Below are 16,317 nucleotides of genomic sequence, written 5' to 3' on the forward strand. Positions count from 1 at the left end.
GTTTGGCCTACTTCAGCTTTTCCTTCATTTTATGCCTGTTTTCTGCTATTCTTCAATGAGTGAGTAATGTGCGATGTGAAAAAAGGGACGATCTTCAAAAATATGTGAAGTGTCTAGAGTGGCTTTTTGGTACCTGTGAAGAGGCCCCTTGAAGAAGCTTAGCAGACAATAGAATATTGCGGCTAGCAGTGGTTTATTTTGTCCACATGACTCATTTCACACGCACCCAGGCAACTGATGAATGGAGGATTAACACAAGTTTTCACCTTATTGAAATGAGTGATTCAAAGCAAACAAATAGGACTAACTAGTTTGGAATATGAAATTAAAGTTTCTCTGAGTCCTTTTGTTATGAATCACTTTCAAACTTAATTAGAAATATGATGGGTTTAGAATTACTTTTAACCAACTTTGTTAAATGACAGTAGTTTAATGTTTGCTATTGTCACAAAATCCACTTGTCTCAAATTTAAAGACTCCCAGGAACTGTTCAAACACATTAACAAAAAGTTGTTCTAAAACAAAATGAAAAAACACCACATATATAAATATATTCACTCCTTCTTTGCACATGTTTATATACACTTACACAAAGAAAGAGCATTAGATGCATTTTTTAATTGTTAATTGCATTATATATATATATACACAAATATTTATAGATAGGTGGGTAGCACTGCAGGAAAAGTGCTTTAGAAGCTATCTTCACACTAAGTTACACAACTCATTCAACTCCTTAAGCTTTGTAATTATATTCTAAACAGGTTGGGGTTATGCATGGACGCCATGCAGCCCTCTGTGACTTTATATCGTGCTAAGTTGGAGTACCCTGAAATCATACAAATCATAAGCTCCCAGTTTACAATTCTAACAACTTCCATTGAGGAAGCATTGTTGACCACCTTCGTATGCTATAGTCAATGTTCAGGGAATATAAGTGCTTTCGAACCAGGATGTCCTCCTTCTGTTTTTTATAAAGATTCAATTAATTGATATTGACACCCTTTCTGTGGAGCAGATAGCCAAATACACTTAGCTGGCTGTACACCTAATGTATCATATGCCCTTTTCCCATTTTGGGGCATAATGTTCTGCAGTGCCTCTTTAACGTACTAGAAGCTCCCTGCAGCTGGGTAGTTAGTTGGCTTCTTCTGTGGAACAACACCATTAAACCCTGCATGCAGAGCTAAACAAAAGCTTCAGGATACTGTTGAACCACAATTTCTGTCATTAAACTTTAAGGTTATGAGTGTGAGAGCGATGGAGCTTCTGCAGAAGTGTACTGAATTAAATGAAAGAATTTTGATTAAGTAAGGTGCATTACAGGGCAGAAAAAGAGATTTTTCAATTCATCACCTAATCTGTGATGAATAATTTCTGAAGATTTGGACATGTGTCAGGGAGAGGGGGACCAGAGGCTGAATTTTGTTTCACAGGAATGCTATGTTCAATCAAGACCACTATGGGATAGCTCTAGTAATATCCATTTTTGCCCTGCTATCACTATTCCTATCTGCAGAGGGATGGTAGGTGTGTGATGTAGCATGGACGGATACTGTGATCATGGGGTAACCAAGATAAGTTGTGATATGGGATGACCTGTTAACATTTCCACTGGAAATAGCAAACATTGGCCATATTCTGAAATGCACGCAGAATTTCATTGCTGATTTATGAGAAACATTTTGATCTCGGTTAGCCTCTGCTTGCTGCTCAGTAAAGCAGGCAGGAGCATTGGCAAATTCAGCTGCTGGCATTTAACAATTATCCACTGAACACATCCAAACTTTCACTTTTCATTGCCCAGAGTCTTTCACCTTCATTGGTTGGACCATATTCACAAATGTGCAGGACTGTCCCATAAATCAATCCCTTCTGACAGTTGGAAATGTCAGATCTTCTCAACAAAATGTCTACAGATATATTCTTTGTAAAGTGGAAAGAATAATTTACAAGGTTTCTTTTCTCTCAATCTTAAAAAGCAATGATATTTATATTGTTGTTCAAACTTCTGAAAAGTTTTCGATCTGAGTCAGGCTTTAGATACGGAGAACCTTTTCACATCTCTCAGTGCAGTAAGAGTTCAGGTTCTGCACAGAGGCATAGAAAACTTCTGGTAGATATAATTAAAGATTGCAAAAAATAAGATTCCACCTTCCTGGGAAATGCAAACATTTGCCATTTTGCTTTGATTAAAAGGTTTTTAATTTTTTTCCCCAAAATCTTTAAACTTAAAATGTTTCACAGAAATTGATTCCCTAAGCGTGCTTCATTTGGAAGAATGAAAAAATTTTTTACTGTGCCAAAGAGATTAGCACATTTAAAATCTGATAACTGTATACACATTATGCTAAACAGTATTCAGTGTACTGCCAAAGCAAAATAAGAATTAAAATAGTTTTTCTCTTATGGAGACAAAAAAGTCAATTCCGTCATTGTGAAACATTTCATTTTATAATTATTGCCAAAACTGTGTGTCTGGCCAAGTAAAAAATGTAGTTGCTCCGAGGAAAGTTTAGGTTTTGATGAGGGAAGAGCTGAGATTCAAGTAAGTGCTGGTGACTACAAACCCTGGAAACAACCTGGAAGTAAACTGATATGAGCCTCTCACTGGTTGTCCTTGAAGCCTGGGCTCAGTGTTCTTAGGGTGACATTCACCCCCCTGCTGAAATCCCAGGCTTTCAGCCTTTGCTTCCTCTTCCGTCCGTGCCATTGGAAAGGCTTTGGTTTGTTTCAATGGGGATGAGCTGGATCCTGGAAACTACTGTTACTTGTCATGCTGAGAGGAAAACCACATGCACGAGAGCCTCCCAAACATCTGATCCTCAATAAAAAAGAAGCTATGCCTACACAGTGAGGAGAAACTCTGCCAACTGATGTGATTGGTTTGTATTGTTTAGATGTGCCATGAGCACCTCAATTTTGTCACTACTAAAGGTCATCACCTAACCATGAATAACTTATCCATACTAATCATTACCAACATTGTACAGCATAATGCCTCTGCCCATTTGGGCTGGATCTGGAACAGATGCACAATTCCCTTTGAGAACTCTTGATAAGGTCACAAACTGTCATTTAGCATCCCTGGAGATAATTCTATAAAGGAAACAAATCATTTACTAGAGATAATTATGAAGTAGCTATATAATTTAGCACAGTTTAGTCACCAGACTTTAGGATACATCCATGATGGGGTTGTATGCATGGTATTCCTGAGTGGTGTCATATATAATTCATAAATGTATGGTTGTAAATCCTGTGGAATCCATAATATCCAGGGAATATATCAATCTTTCACAGGAAATTTTCTAAATGTGTGGATAGAGAAAAATTTGGTCCTAGAATGCTTTCTGCCTCGACGGGTGCAGCATTCAAATGGAAAGTGAAGGTAGAAATAATCTAATGCAGGGGAAGATATTGCATCAGAGCCTGCATTGAAACCTAGATTGCTAGTCTCAGGGTGAAGCAAACAGCATTGTCAGTCTTTGTTGGATGAATCCTAAATGCTTCCATGCCATAAAAATACCTCATCCAGCCAAGATTTTGATATGCAGTGTCAGTGGTTTAATTTTCAATCAATTTTTTGGACTGGAAAAGTTCTACAAAACATTGGTCTTGCATTTAGCATCATGATGGATGTCATAAAGATAATGCTATGTAGGCTAGGAAGAAATGATGTTACTGTTCTTTTCAACAAGGGAGACTTATTTCTAACATGACAAATGTAAGAAAGGCTTTCCATATTCATTCTTGTTTGTTGGAGCCGTTCCGTGACAAAGCCTTTTGTGACATGGTTTAGTGGTGTACTTGGCAGTCTTTGAGTACCTTAAAGGTCTTTTCCAACCTAACTGATTCTATAATTCTATGATTCTAAGGAAAGAGCAAGTCTCAGGTTGGAGTGACGGTGTTAAGCTTTGTTAAGCTTGAGAGGCCGCACTACAAGACAGAAACAGTCTGGAAGCACACAATAAAATCTGTAGCCTCTGATACACAAACTGTAACTGAACTTAAAAAAGGGAATAAAAATTCCCTTCTTACCACCTCAAGGGTTTTATATTATCAATTCCAGTAACCAAAGCAGAATGAGCTCTGCACTCTACTGGTTAGCAAAGGAAAAGAAGATAAAAAAAAGGAAATAAAATTAGTAACTGTGTTATTCTCCACTTAACACACTGATATGGTAGCGTTAGCAAACTCATCTTTATTCATTCTTCTCCCTCATTCCATTAACTCACAAATCCCAGGGAAGTCACCACCCGATCACACTCAACCTCCTTTGAAACCTTCCCCAAATGCATGCATAAAAACCACTGCCCAATCCAAGGAGTCACACCATGCCTGGTTTATTTTCTCCTGCTGTGTCACTGGATGCTGTACTGAGCCCCACTGCCTGCCCAGAACTGTTGTGGAGTGCTGCTGTGGGCTGTGAACCAGCTGCTGCTTTGCAGACCAGGAATGACAGCTTATCAGGAGGGAGTTAACGTGATTCCTCTCTCTGTAATTCATAAAGTGCTTTGGGGTTCCACTCAGTGAAGTCTGCTATCTAAATGTGTTATTGCTACATCTTAAAGGTTATGCAGTGGAGCACTGCTTCCTCCTGGTGCTTCTGATTTTTCTGATGTGTTTCGGAGAAGGACATCTGTGCACAGCTGGTATGTCTAAAGACTGAAAATGGGGGGGAACAGGTCATTTGGCTGATCTGAGAGATGTCACATGCCCCACTGACAGGACCATGGGGGATGTTCACGCAGGCTATAGGTTTGCCTAAAACAGAGAAAATTAAGGAGAGTTTTGATTGCCCAGGAGGAGAAAGGAGACAGCCCTGCTCTATCACAGGCTGTAGCCACGATTCACCTAAATCCTGAATCTTCACGGATGCCGTTTCTGGCTCTGCTGAGCAGCCCCAGCTCGTAATCATCTCCCCCCACTGCAGTCCCCGTCCCTCCCCCTCCTCATCCAAATTGGGAAGGGGCTGAGAATTTGTCTCGCTTGAGCCCTCACCAGGGCCACGAGTGTCAGCTGCTCTGTCTGATGACTGGCGCGCTGATTATGCACCTATCCAGACACATGGAAACTCCACAGGGAAAAGCTCCCCATTGCACACACATTTGTAATCTCTTGTGAATAGAGTCCTAAGTGCCCATTAACTATTGCTCAATTACACGGGAACTCTGCAGAAGTAAATATGGCATGCACATGAATATCAATTAAAGCCATTATGATCAGTGTGGTCGTGAGTCAGGAGGGAAATGTGCATAATCTTGACTGAATAACGAAGACACGCTTCATTTTACTCATGTGGATTGGAATAGTATGTTAAGCTAATAAAAGCTTTTGCATTTTTAAAAATAGTTTAACAAGCCCAGAATAGTTTTGAATCATATCCGCCTGTGATTTCAGTTGTTAAAGTTAGCTTTGAAGTTCCTTTTTAAAACACAGAGGGAAAAACCTCTACTGCTGAGCCTGTAATTTCTCAGTTTCCCTTTCCTTCTTCAATTGTTTAGCATTCATAACAGCCCTGTCCTACCCAGCACCACACAGGTACATCCAGCAATCAGATACTTGCGCAAAAACAGATTGATAGCTGAAAGACCAGGCACAAATGCAGAGCACTGGCATAGTAAACCACTTCAGCTGAAAACAAGGGAGCTCTTACATTCTGGCAGCTGAGCATCTGCACTGGGGGATCTTATCCTTAATCCTCCTACCCAGCTACTATGTGACCAGGGACAAATCCCAGGTTGACACCATTATCTGTAGTGCAAGTGCGAGGTGTAAAAGAGTGATGCCACATGGCAATGAAGACTTGAATAAGGGATGAAGAATGAATAAGAGATGTCTTTGCTGTAATGCATTTTTGCCTTGGAAGAAGGACAAATGATTTAGAAGTTCACCAGAGGCAGGCTGATTTCCACAGCACTTACAGGACTACCCAAAAGGCACTTATCAGTGGTTATAGCCTCATTTCCATCCTGATGGAAATTTCAATGCAGTGTGCAAACTTTCCATATTATTTTTTTTTTTGCTGAGCCAAGATATCCCTGCATCCTCTTACAGGTGCTACTGAATTTGGAAACCTGTTGTCTCATACTGAATGATATAGGCTGCTCAAACCAAAATGTGATGTCCTGTCTGTCATCTCTCAGACTGTTGTCCAAGGAGCCTAGATACAACTTTGGCAACACACATGTGTTTATTGCTTAAAGCGCATTATGTTTGTCTTAAACTTGTCATAAAATTTTCCTTATTTTGAAATCAGCCATTCTGTCTTGTGGCCTGAAAAGACACATAGGCTGCATCTGTAGAAGTAAACTGAACATGGCTGATGGAGGCCAGGTGCTGATGATCCACACTGTTATTCGATGTCTGGGCATGACGGGGGACTTGCATGGGTTAGCAGCCCTTCCTGGTTGACCTGGAGGGTTTTGCTGTGGGGATGAGAGTCACTCTCTGAACTCCAGTTTGTTTTATTTACTCAGATGTAGCCACAGCCCATGTCTATACTCGTACAGTTAAGAGGGGCAGGGCAGGGATTCAAGCACTTTTCTGCTGTGGTCCATACTGTTTAATTATTAGCAACTTCCCTGGCACATTCTTGCCCCATGCCATCACACTTCCACATGATGCCCAGACGCAATGCAGTCAAAAGCCCTAGCCAGGGACTGTTCCCAGTAGGCAGGATGGAAAAAGGAGGATGCAACCATACAGTTACAAGCCATGCCTTGCCACTTGCAATCAGGGCAAAGAACGGGCCCTGGCCCGTTTTATGTAGTAGGATATATGTAGCCATAGAGACTGGAATGTTTGTACTGCCTTTAATTAAATGGAAATTGTGTTTCATGGCAGTTCCTACAACAGTCTAAATCTGTGGAATCAGGGTGATGTCTGACCACTGCAGTCAGAGACTGGTATGTAGACTGAAAATATACGTTGATGCATCTGTGTCAGGAAGGCAGGTAATTACAGTGGATACAGTACAAGTGGGCTGACAGACAACAGTGCATTAAATAAAGCAAAAAATCTAGTTTCTGGGTGTAATACAAACATGAGCTTGTGATAGTTTCAGCAAACAAGCTGGGACAGTCCTGGGGCACTTCCTGAGAATTATTGTACTGGAAAAATACTTAAACAGTTTAATATAACTATTTTAATTCTTATCTAGTTGAGGTAACAGCTGGAAGATTTTAGAGCTGTGGGTACATTTAGATTATCTACCTATTTGCAGCAATGCATACAGTTACATCTACAGATAAAAGTTGTGTAGTTCAGCAAATACAGCCAGTAAAGGAAACATGAGTAAGTAAATATTATGAAATCTGAATAAATGTCAGCTGGCCAAAGGAATGAAAGTATGGCTGCAAATGATGGCATACTGAGGAACAATTATTTCAGCCCAGACCTCAGTCAATGTTTGCAGAAATATATTTTTATATGAAATGACTAGAGTAGGACTCATCCCTTGATATTCATTGCTAAGCGGTATGCTTCCTGTACTTTGTTAGGGTTGTATGACACAGGCAGCACTCTGCCAAGTGCTAAGTTTTCAGCGCAGACTTTACAGGATAAATACAGTACTCAGATTTCGTTGCTGGATTGTGGCCTCATTGTCTGCAAAACAAAACTTCTCAGTAGCAATTTTTAACAAACTTGTATTTTCCCATTGTTTAAGTGCCCAAGGGAGCCATTGAGGTCTCTCACTAGTTACCACCTTAGGAAGGGATGAACCTGAGATGTTGAGAACATCTTATAAGTCACTGCAGAGCCTTGGCTCTCACTGGTTTTACCTGACTTCAGGGATTAAACCATTCAAACCTTTACCATCATTTATCTGCTCTATAAAAAATTCGTAATGTCCCCCTTCCAGGAGTGGGTTAAATTTAGTTAATTAATATTGAAAAGCACTGCAGGGAAGAAAATTCCTCTACTATGTAAAGGATCACCACTAGCTTGTATTAGGTCCTCTCTTGCTTTTCATACCTTAGCCCAACTAACAAGCATTTAAAAAACTTTTCCATTATAGGCAGGGGTTTGCCAATTTAAACCAGCCAATTTAAAGTATATTTAGCAAGTACAGTTGGTATATTTTTCATGGTCTGTAAGAAGTTGATGTCAAAAAGGGCAGAAAGCTAATTTTTGTCTCTGCTCCTTTAAATTAATAGGTTGTAATTTGCTGTGAGGGACAAAGTTTCCTAAGGAAATCATTGTGTTGACAAGGCTGGTTAAATAAAGCGTCCCACAGGAGAGAGGTAATAAATAAAAACCCTGCCTTCACAAGGCTTTGTCATTGTCTAGAAAGCAGAGAGAGAGAGAGACTAAAATAATTAAAGGTACTTATTCCAGTGTACTAGCTCTGTAAATGAAGTATGCTTGGATTTTCCCTTCACAGGAGCTAAGTCTATGACCTTCTGTACCAGAGGAAAGAGTCCTTTGTGTTCTGAGCTCTAATAGCCTTACCATGGTTTCATTTCTGCCAGAGTCCATGAAACACTTGTTATATTTATTTTTATTACTGCCATTCTTTCTCTTTTGCAATGAAGCGTTACTTCATCTTTAAGGAAAGAGTAGATTGGTTTTGTTTTGGTTTGTTGTTTTGTTTTTTTACCTTGATGCCTGTATGCCTTTATGTCTTTGGTTTATCTCCTGTGTTTCAGAATGTTTCTTTTACCTTGTGGAATACTGTTAGAAGTCTCTGTACAAAAGCAAAAGCTGTGGTTGCTATAGCAATAACCAATCTGATGAAGCTGTGACCTAAATCATGACTGGGAAAAATAGTACCTTTTCTCTATCACTGCAGTTACTGCTTCCTTGGATGATACTACCGTTATGCAGGATTTATTACCTAAAATGAACTCCTGGGCTCCAGGATACAAGAAAAAGTAAAGCAATACCTCTATAACTACAGAAGTTGGGCAGGGATGTGAACAACTTAAAGCAGCTGAAATTTATAGATGAAAAGGAGTTCTGCTCTTGGTAGCAAATGTGTAGATAGACCTTGGTGCAGCCCAATCTATTTCCTGCAAATCCAGGGAGCTTTGCTTAAATCAACACATGTACAATTCAGATTTATTGAGCATTGCAGAACCATCAACTTGCCCAACTTTCTGAATCTTTGCTTCTGCCATGCTGTATGGTCGTTGAGTAGGAAAGGGGAGAAACATTCTCTGGGAGCAGTTGCTACTCTGATTGCTGAAAACTGGTTCAGCCAACTAAAGATCAGTACCTAATTGGTGGTTCTTATTTGGCTGTGACTATTAACAAACCCCTTGCCAGTAGAAGCTAGATATGAAGTCATTTCTGCACATGCTTTACTTGCACAATCAACAAGAGAGTGCAGCATGGAAACTATTATTATGAAGGACAGGATGCAGCAGGATTTATCCTACTGCACTTCTAAAAATTAGGCTTTGAATTTGTGCTTATCATCTAGGCTCCTTCTATAGTCTCTCTATGGAGGCGAGAGATAATTTTCATCTCCTAAACTAGATATTTGGGATAAGTGGGGTGAAAATTTAAAACATCTCTTTCTGTGGACTACAGAGGGAGCTTTGTCAGCTTGCTTACAGCAAACCCCCGACTTTTAGATGGCTGCAGTTACATGAGCTGAACTCCACTCATACTAGAGATTTCATGCAACAAATCTAGTATGGATAAGCATAGCTGTTATAGCACCAAGATGGGAGTGAAATGGTCAGCAGTGTCTTGCCCTGAAACCTACTAGAGTTGAGAATAAGAAATGACTGAGCTGCAGGAAGGTGGGAGTAGAGGCAATATCGAAATTGCTTGTATTGGAGAGGGTGGAGAGTGGGAAGCTGGCAAAGTTAGCTAAATCAGCCTCGCTGGAACAACAGATGCAGGTTGGCAATTGTGACAGCATTTAACCTAACAAGTAGCTAGCTAAGAGGTACTTGTGCTGTTATTACCCACCTTGCTAGTTCCTCACCTATTCTTCTGCTATGAACCCAAGTGGATAAACCCTAAGGATCAAGAGACAATTAAATGTGTTTGATGGTGCTCATTGGGAAATCAAAGTTGCTGTCTGCTGTCAGAGATTTGGACTGGAGATACACAAGCAGTGAAGAAGCCTGACTGTTGAACTATTTGAAGAGATCTAAAATTACCCATTTCTTATGGCACCTGGTCTCTTCAACATCTGCTATGTGCTTGGCTCAGATACTGCCAGCTCTCTGAAATCACACCACACATGACATAATGTGTCAGAAGTAGTGTGACACAGCAGTGACATTTAAAGGGACACGAGCCAGGCCATCGGCTCTTCTAGAACTCATGTTCTAGAGCTTTCCCAGAGAATCCTCATTTCACGAGTGGTCAAGTAGAAACAAGGAGTCACTTATTGTACAAGGACTTTGGAATCCCTTTAATTTTGCAAAAGCTCTTTCACCTCCCCAGCACTCATGTCTGATTGATGGTGGTGCATTTATGAACTGGAAATTATGTGGCTATTGGCCAATGTGGAATATGATAAAATGTTACAGTGTAGAGGCTTAATCTTTCACAGCTAAAGAAGCAGAAAACCCACTCTTGCTGGCAATGGTGCCCATGTACAGCCCTCACTGAGAACAAGAATCCAAGTGACAAAATAAAAAAGGTGAGGCACAAAGCACTATCAAGGTTGGACAGCAGGAGCAATCCTAATGCCCAAATATTCAGCTACTCCAGTCACTGGTTGTGGTGTTGTGGATTTTGGTGCCTTTTGACCACTTCCTCAAGTGTCCTCTTGAAGCAGGTGCCCCCCATAATCCTTTGCTTAGCTTTTACTATTTTTCTTTATATGTTCCTCCAGTCTCCCATGTCTACCTTGTAGCAACCCAAGCACTTCCATGCTTTCAACAACCTCCTGTTTAACCTATGGCAAAGGAAAAAAGTGTGCGCATCTCTGTCACAGGAAAGACTGGAGACATCAGGGCATCAGCAGCATCTTAGGTCCCTGGAAAAGCAGGTGATTTGTCAGGATTGTCCATTGATCCTTGGGAATATGCTTTTGTTAAAGTTGGATCTGTCTGAAAAATTCATGTGTCCATGAGGGAAGGGGTTTTCTGGTTGTAAAACCTGTCCAAGAGCCTTTTTAGAAACAGCTTCAGCCTCCATCTGAGATCACTGTTCAGCTTAAACCAGCTAACATGTAGACATTTCAAAACAGCGCTTGACTTCCCCTTTGCTTCCTTCTTGCATTGCTTCTTTCTGCCCCCTTGTGAAGACAACCTTTTAAAAGTATTTTTTTAAGTATTTAAAGTGTTTTAAAGTATTAAATACTATAAAAGCATTTTAAAGTATTCTTTACCCCTGAGTCCACTCCGATGGCATTTGGAGGGAGCCTGAGATTACAAATCCTCACAGTTTTTCTAACAACTGCTTTGTTCCTATTACATTCATATTCTTCCCTTCTAGAGCAGAGTAAATAGGTGAAGAGATTCACCTGGTCTTGTGTTCACCATCCCCTTTGGGGATCCTTAATAGTCAAATGTTCATATGCATGAATATAGAACGAGACGTCTTCTTCAAGAGCTGTGACTCTCCATTTTTATTCACTGTCTGTTAGAAACAGAATTTCCTTCATTGCTCAACTTCTTTCTTTATATTGTGGCTGCAATACGCCATTTCAGAAGTGTCATCACCTTTATCTTTTTACATTCTGATGTAGTCTGTAATCAACACTAGCTTCAGCGACTCTCATTACTAGCTCTTGAAGTGATTCTTCAGACTCAGCAAGAACAACATCATCATCAGATTAGAGCATCTGCTTCCTCCAATTTCAGTCTTGCCACTGTAGCTGACAACGACGCACATTTGCATTTCAGCGCACAGACAGAGCTGATGCTGTGACACCGTGCAGCCCTGCTGGACTTTCTTCCTGCCCATCAACCCCTGTGCAGTGTCCTTTGTTGAGTCTTTCTTTTCACTTGTGTCTGGTCACGTACAGCACAATAAATTATATAAATGTGTAAGAAAGTCCCCACAGATATTAGGAGAGCTGCAGTGTAGCGTTCAGCTGCTTCTTTCTGTTCTATAGCACAGGTCCTTTTGCACTAGATTTTTTTGTGTTGTTATTTTCTTTTTCTTTTTCCCCAGCATTATTCTAAATGCTGATTTACATCATTGTAATAAGTAAACTAGCTTGTGATTTGTTCTTTCTGTGCTCAATTTTGCTTTCGTATTTTTCAGCCCCTTTCTCCAAACATTAAGCCCATTTTTTCTTCATGTGTTTGAATAGCAAGTGGAATAATTTGGCAATGTGCACATCCTCTCAGACTCCCCTTCTCTGAGAGCAGAATGAGTTTAGTGTCTTTCATTAAGTCCCATAGCCGCTGCCCTGTTTTTCCACAGAAGTTTGCAGATCTTACGGGAAATCTTGATGCCAATCTAACATTAGAGTGTTCTCTTCAGGTAGACAAAGCAGGCAGGCATGAGAATATTTGAAGCATGTAATGATGACTGCTTGAGTTAAGGACCCCTCTGTCTTCCTGAAAGAATAATTCGGATAAAAGACGAGAGATTCTGATGCTGAAATCATATTCTGATACATGAAGAAACTTAATCTGACCTTTTTGTTTGATAATAACACACACACATTTAATTTCCTTTATCTCTGTAGTACTAAATAGGAGAGAACCTTTATAAAACAGTGAAGAAGATTTACAAGCTTTGAATGCAGGGTCCAGTGCAGAGCATGAGATGCCCTGCTGCTGCTCTCAGCATGTGCATTTCAGCTTTGCTGTCTTGCAGTGGCTGCTATTCCTCCTACAGGTAAATGGTCTCATCTGAGAGTCACAGGTGGCCAGATAGGATGCTATCCACATCCTTCCTTTGTCACACCCTCTTGTAGAAACTTGTGGGTTTTAATGCTGTTAGACAGAGGGTTGCCTAGTCTTAAACAAATGAACTGAAATCCTCTTTTGTATGTGTATGGGGAGCCTAGGAAAGTAATAGGTTATCACAGTCTCACTGATCTGGAATAAAAACCCCAAACCCCAAAACATTTAAAAGCCAAATCTGAGAGCCTCAGTGCTTACTCATATTTAGATACATCCTTCGTGTGACTTGTGAGAGGGAGGTGAAGAGCTCCAACCAGCTTCAGCAAGTTAAAAATATCAGGACAACAGGGAACTACTTGCATTCATTCCTAATTTTAAGATTCATAACTAAGCAGGGTGGAATTATTATTCTTTGCAAACAGAACTTTTGATCTGCTCTAAGGCTGCCACAGAATCACTAGAAGCAGTTTCAGATCTAGATAACCAGTCATTGGAGATCTCTTCTTTTGGAAATTGAATGTTTAGATCCTTAGACTTCTTAGGTGGTGGTGGTGGGAGCTCACTAGGAGAGGAGTACCCAGTCTTACTTGTGCAATGCAGTCTGATCACTTTTGATAGGGGTTTATTTTCAGATTTCTTTTATTATTTTTAAACCACTTCATTTTCTGTTGAGACACTGAAAAATTCAAACCTCACTGAATATATCTAATCATTTGCCCAGGCTTTGCAGTTTGTTGTTGGGGTTTTTTTCCCCTGCAGAGGTTATGATATTTGCAGCTTCTCTTACAGTAAAATTCTGTCAGATCAGTTGAGCTCCTGTAGAACCCAAATACTAAATGAAAGTAATTTGTTTTCATGATCAGACAACGAATGCTTTTGCTTTTTCCATCTTCACATGCCCAGACAAATTGTGAGCAAAGTTAAGCCATCCTGCAACTTAACTCCAGGAAAAAAAAAAAAGGGGGGGGGGGGGGGGAAATTCAGAAGACAAGTAACTAAGTTCTAGTGTTTTACCTTTCTTACTAAGTTTGTATCCAGTATTATTAAACGCTGAGAGTTAGTGCTTCCAAGTGTAGCCCTGGTTTGTTCGCAGCTGTAAGCTATGCTAGAGGCACATTGGTACAAGTGTTGAAGTATTAACAAATACTCATTATGTGGGAGCAATATTACAGGGTAGGCATTGATAGAGGGCGTTAGGTCACTTACAAGGGCTGGCTGAGATCCATGCACTCACCTGTCATCTCTGTGTGACAGCTAAGAAATAGGTAACAAACTTTAACATAGTGGACTTTAACATTTCTAACAGACTTCTTATTGTAAGCACCTATTCTTTCTACATTATTTCACATGTTCTTCTTATGTAAACATCATGTTATTTTACAGCATTTGTAAGAAGCACATTTACCCATCAGAAAACAAAAAATGCCTAAATAAATATGTAAATTACAAAATAAAATACCACACAAAAAAAAGTAGAAAGGAGAAATAAGACAGGTAGATGACCGAAGGGAGAAAGTCTCATGTAGCAACATGTAGAACAAACTTTTGCTGCAAGGTGAGGACACCTGAGGATTTTGGCCTCCAGTTTATCTTCTCCTGATATTGTGTTACTCGAAACCCCATGCCTGAATGCAATATCCAAAAAACCTCAGGCTTGTATTGGCTGTATTTGCCATCAAAAGAAATATGAAAGAAATTTTTGCAAGGTTTCTGGCCTGTTTCAATTAGTGCCAGGAGATTTGAATGAGGTTTAGGTAAGTAACCTGAAAGAAAACCTAACTATAAATATCTATTGTTTACCCATCTATCAAACAATATCTGGCTTATTAGAAAAATGACCTTGGGGTTTGTTGCGAACCCTAGCTGTTTTCTAGGCAGGCTTATGGGGTATGTTAACTTCACAGGGCAAGAATCACTGTTACTGGACTCTAAATTCCAAAAAAGCAATGCAGCCACTTTGAGAATAGAAGAAAATAACACGTGAAAAAACTCATAAAAAATATGTCTCTACAGCATCTTAACAGAGTGATAAGAACAAGGGAGTGTGGCATCCACATGTGGAGGTAAATGATGGTATGAGGTGACAAAGAAAGAAATAGCAAATCGTCAGTGAACCCTGGTCACACTCAGAACCTTAGGATTTCTCTCTGAAATACATTGTGCTTGCTTTTCCACGCTCTGCCTCTAGGTTCATCCAACTGCAATCAGTTGGGTTATACTAGCACAGGATTAGAGGGATGAAACAGAAAAACAACCAACTTTTATCCACAGTTGCTAGGGAGGAATGGGGTGTCACAAAGGGAAAGAGCATTCATGATCTTAAAGCCAAATGTAAAGTGTAAGTCTGATGAATTAGAAATCCTTTTGTTTCAGAACCCAGCAAGAAATGTAAAGTCTTTGTCAGCTTGTATCAGTATTTTGTTTTGCCAGTTGAGGATAATTTAAGTTCTACGTATTGCTAGAATTAAATGTAGTGAAAATGTGAACATTTAAATCTATATACCACTATGGTAGACAGAGTTGTAGTTAAGGGCAGGGTGTAAAAGCAATTAAACGTGAGGTTGACAGTAGGCAGAGAATTAGAGAATTCAGGGACAAGAAGAGGTCATCAAAGCACATGTTACTTCTTTTGATATTGTTCATGATCTGTATTGTACTAAAATTATAAATAGGCTAAGTGTGAGTGACCCAGAACAGTTTGGCTTCTGTCCTAGCTGGATTTAATCGCAGTTCATGTTGTCCTCCTTCCTACTCATTTTCTGCCTTCAGCAGCGGCACTGCCGACATCTGAGATTTCTCTCCTGAGGCTCGCATGAAGTCTTTTTCTTCAGCATTTAGCATTCACCTCCTGGAGTCATGTGTTTTTCATGACTTGGGTTTCTTGGGGGTGTTTAAGTAGCACCTTGTTTTGCAAAAGGTCCTCACAGCTGTATTTCATGGCAGTCGGAATACACAAAATGGTACTGATAGAACTATCCTGGGATAGGGACTCCATTACAAGGCAGTGTTTGGGCTGCTTTTTGGCAGTGAGTTAAATTGTAACTTTGCCTAAACTACATCATCTAGGTCCCAGTGTGAGTGGCCAGCTGGAAGATAGGGTTATACTGATCTAACAATATCATTTTAAATTCACATGTAAGGTTAAGCCAAAAAAAAAATAATCCTATGTAGGCAAGACCTACATTTTTTGGCTTTAGGGCTGTGCAGAAAACATGACTCAGGTGTATTGAAAAGGCATAGATACCAGAAGGCAAATAAAAATAATCCCAGTTGCAGTATTATTATTTTTTTCATTTTCATTATTTTTGTGCCAGTCTCAAGGTTTCGGGGGCCTGAACTCTGCAATCATGATCCCTCAGGGATAGTAGAAACATTTACTATAATTAGATGGTATAATCTTTGGGACGGGGATTCTGCCTACCTATGTGTTCATACAGAGCTCAGCACCAGGGGCTGATAACCAAATACAGGCTTTTTGATACTACCACAGTACAAACAAAGAATTAATATTAATACAACACACCTATTCCACTCCTAGATGCAC

This window comes from Lathamus discolor, chromosome 2, assembly GCF_037157495.1.
Source record: "Lathamus discolor isolate bLatDis1 chromosome 2, bLatDis1.hap1, whole genome shotgun sequence".
Lineage (NCBI taxonomy): Eukaryota > Metazoa > Chordata > Aves > Psittaciformes > Psittacidae > Lathamus > Lathamus discolor.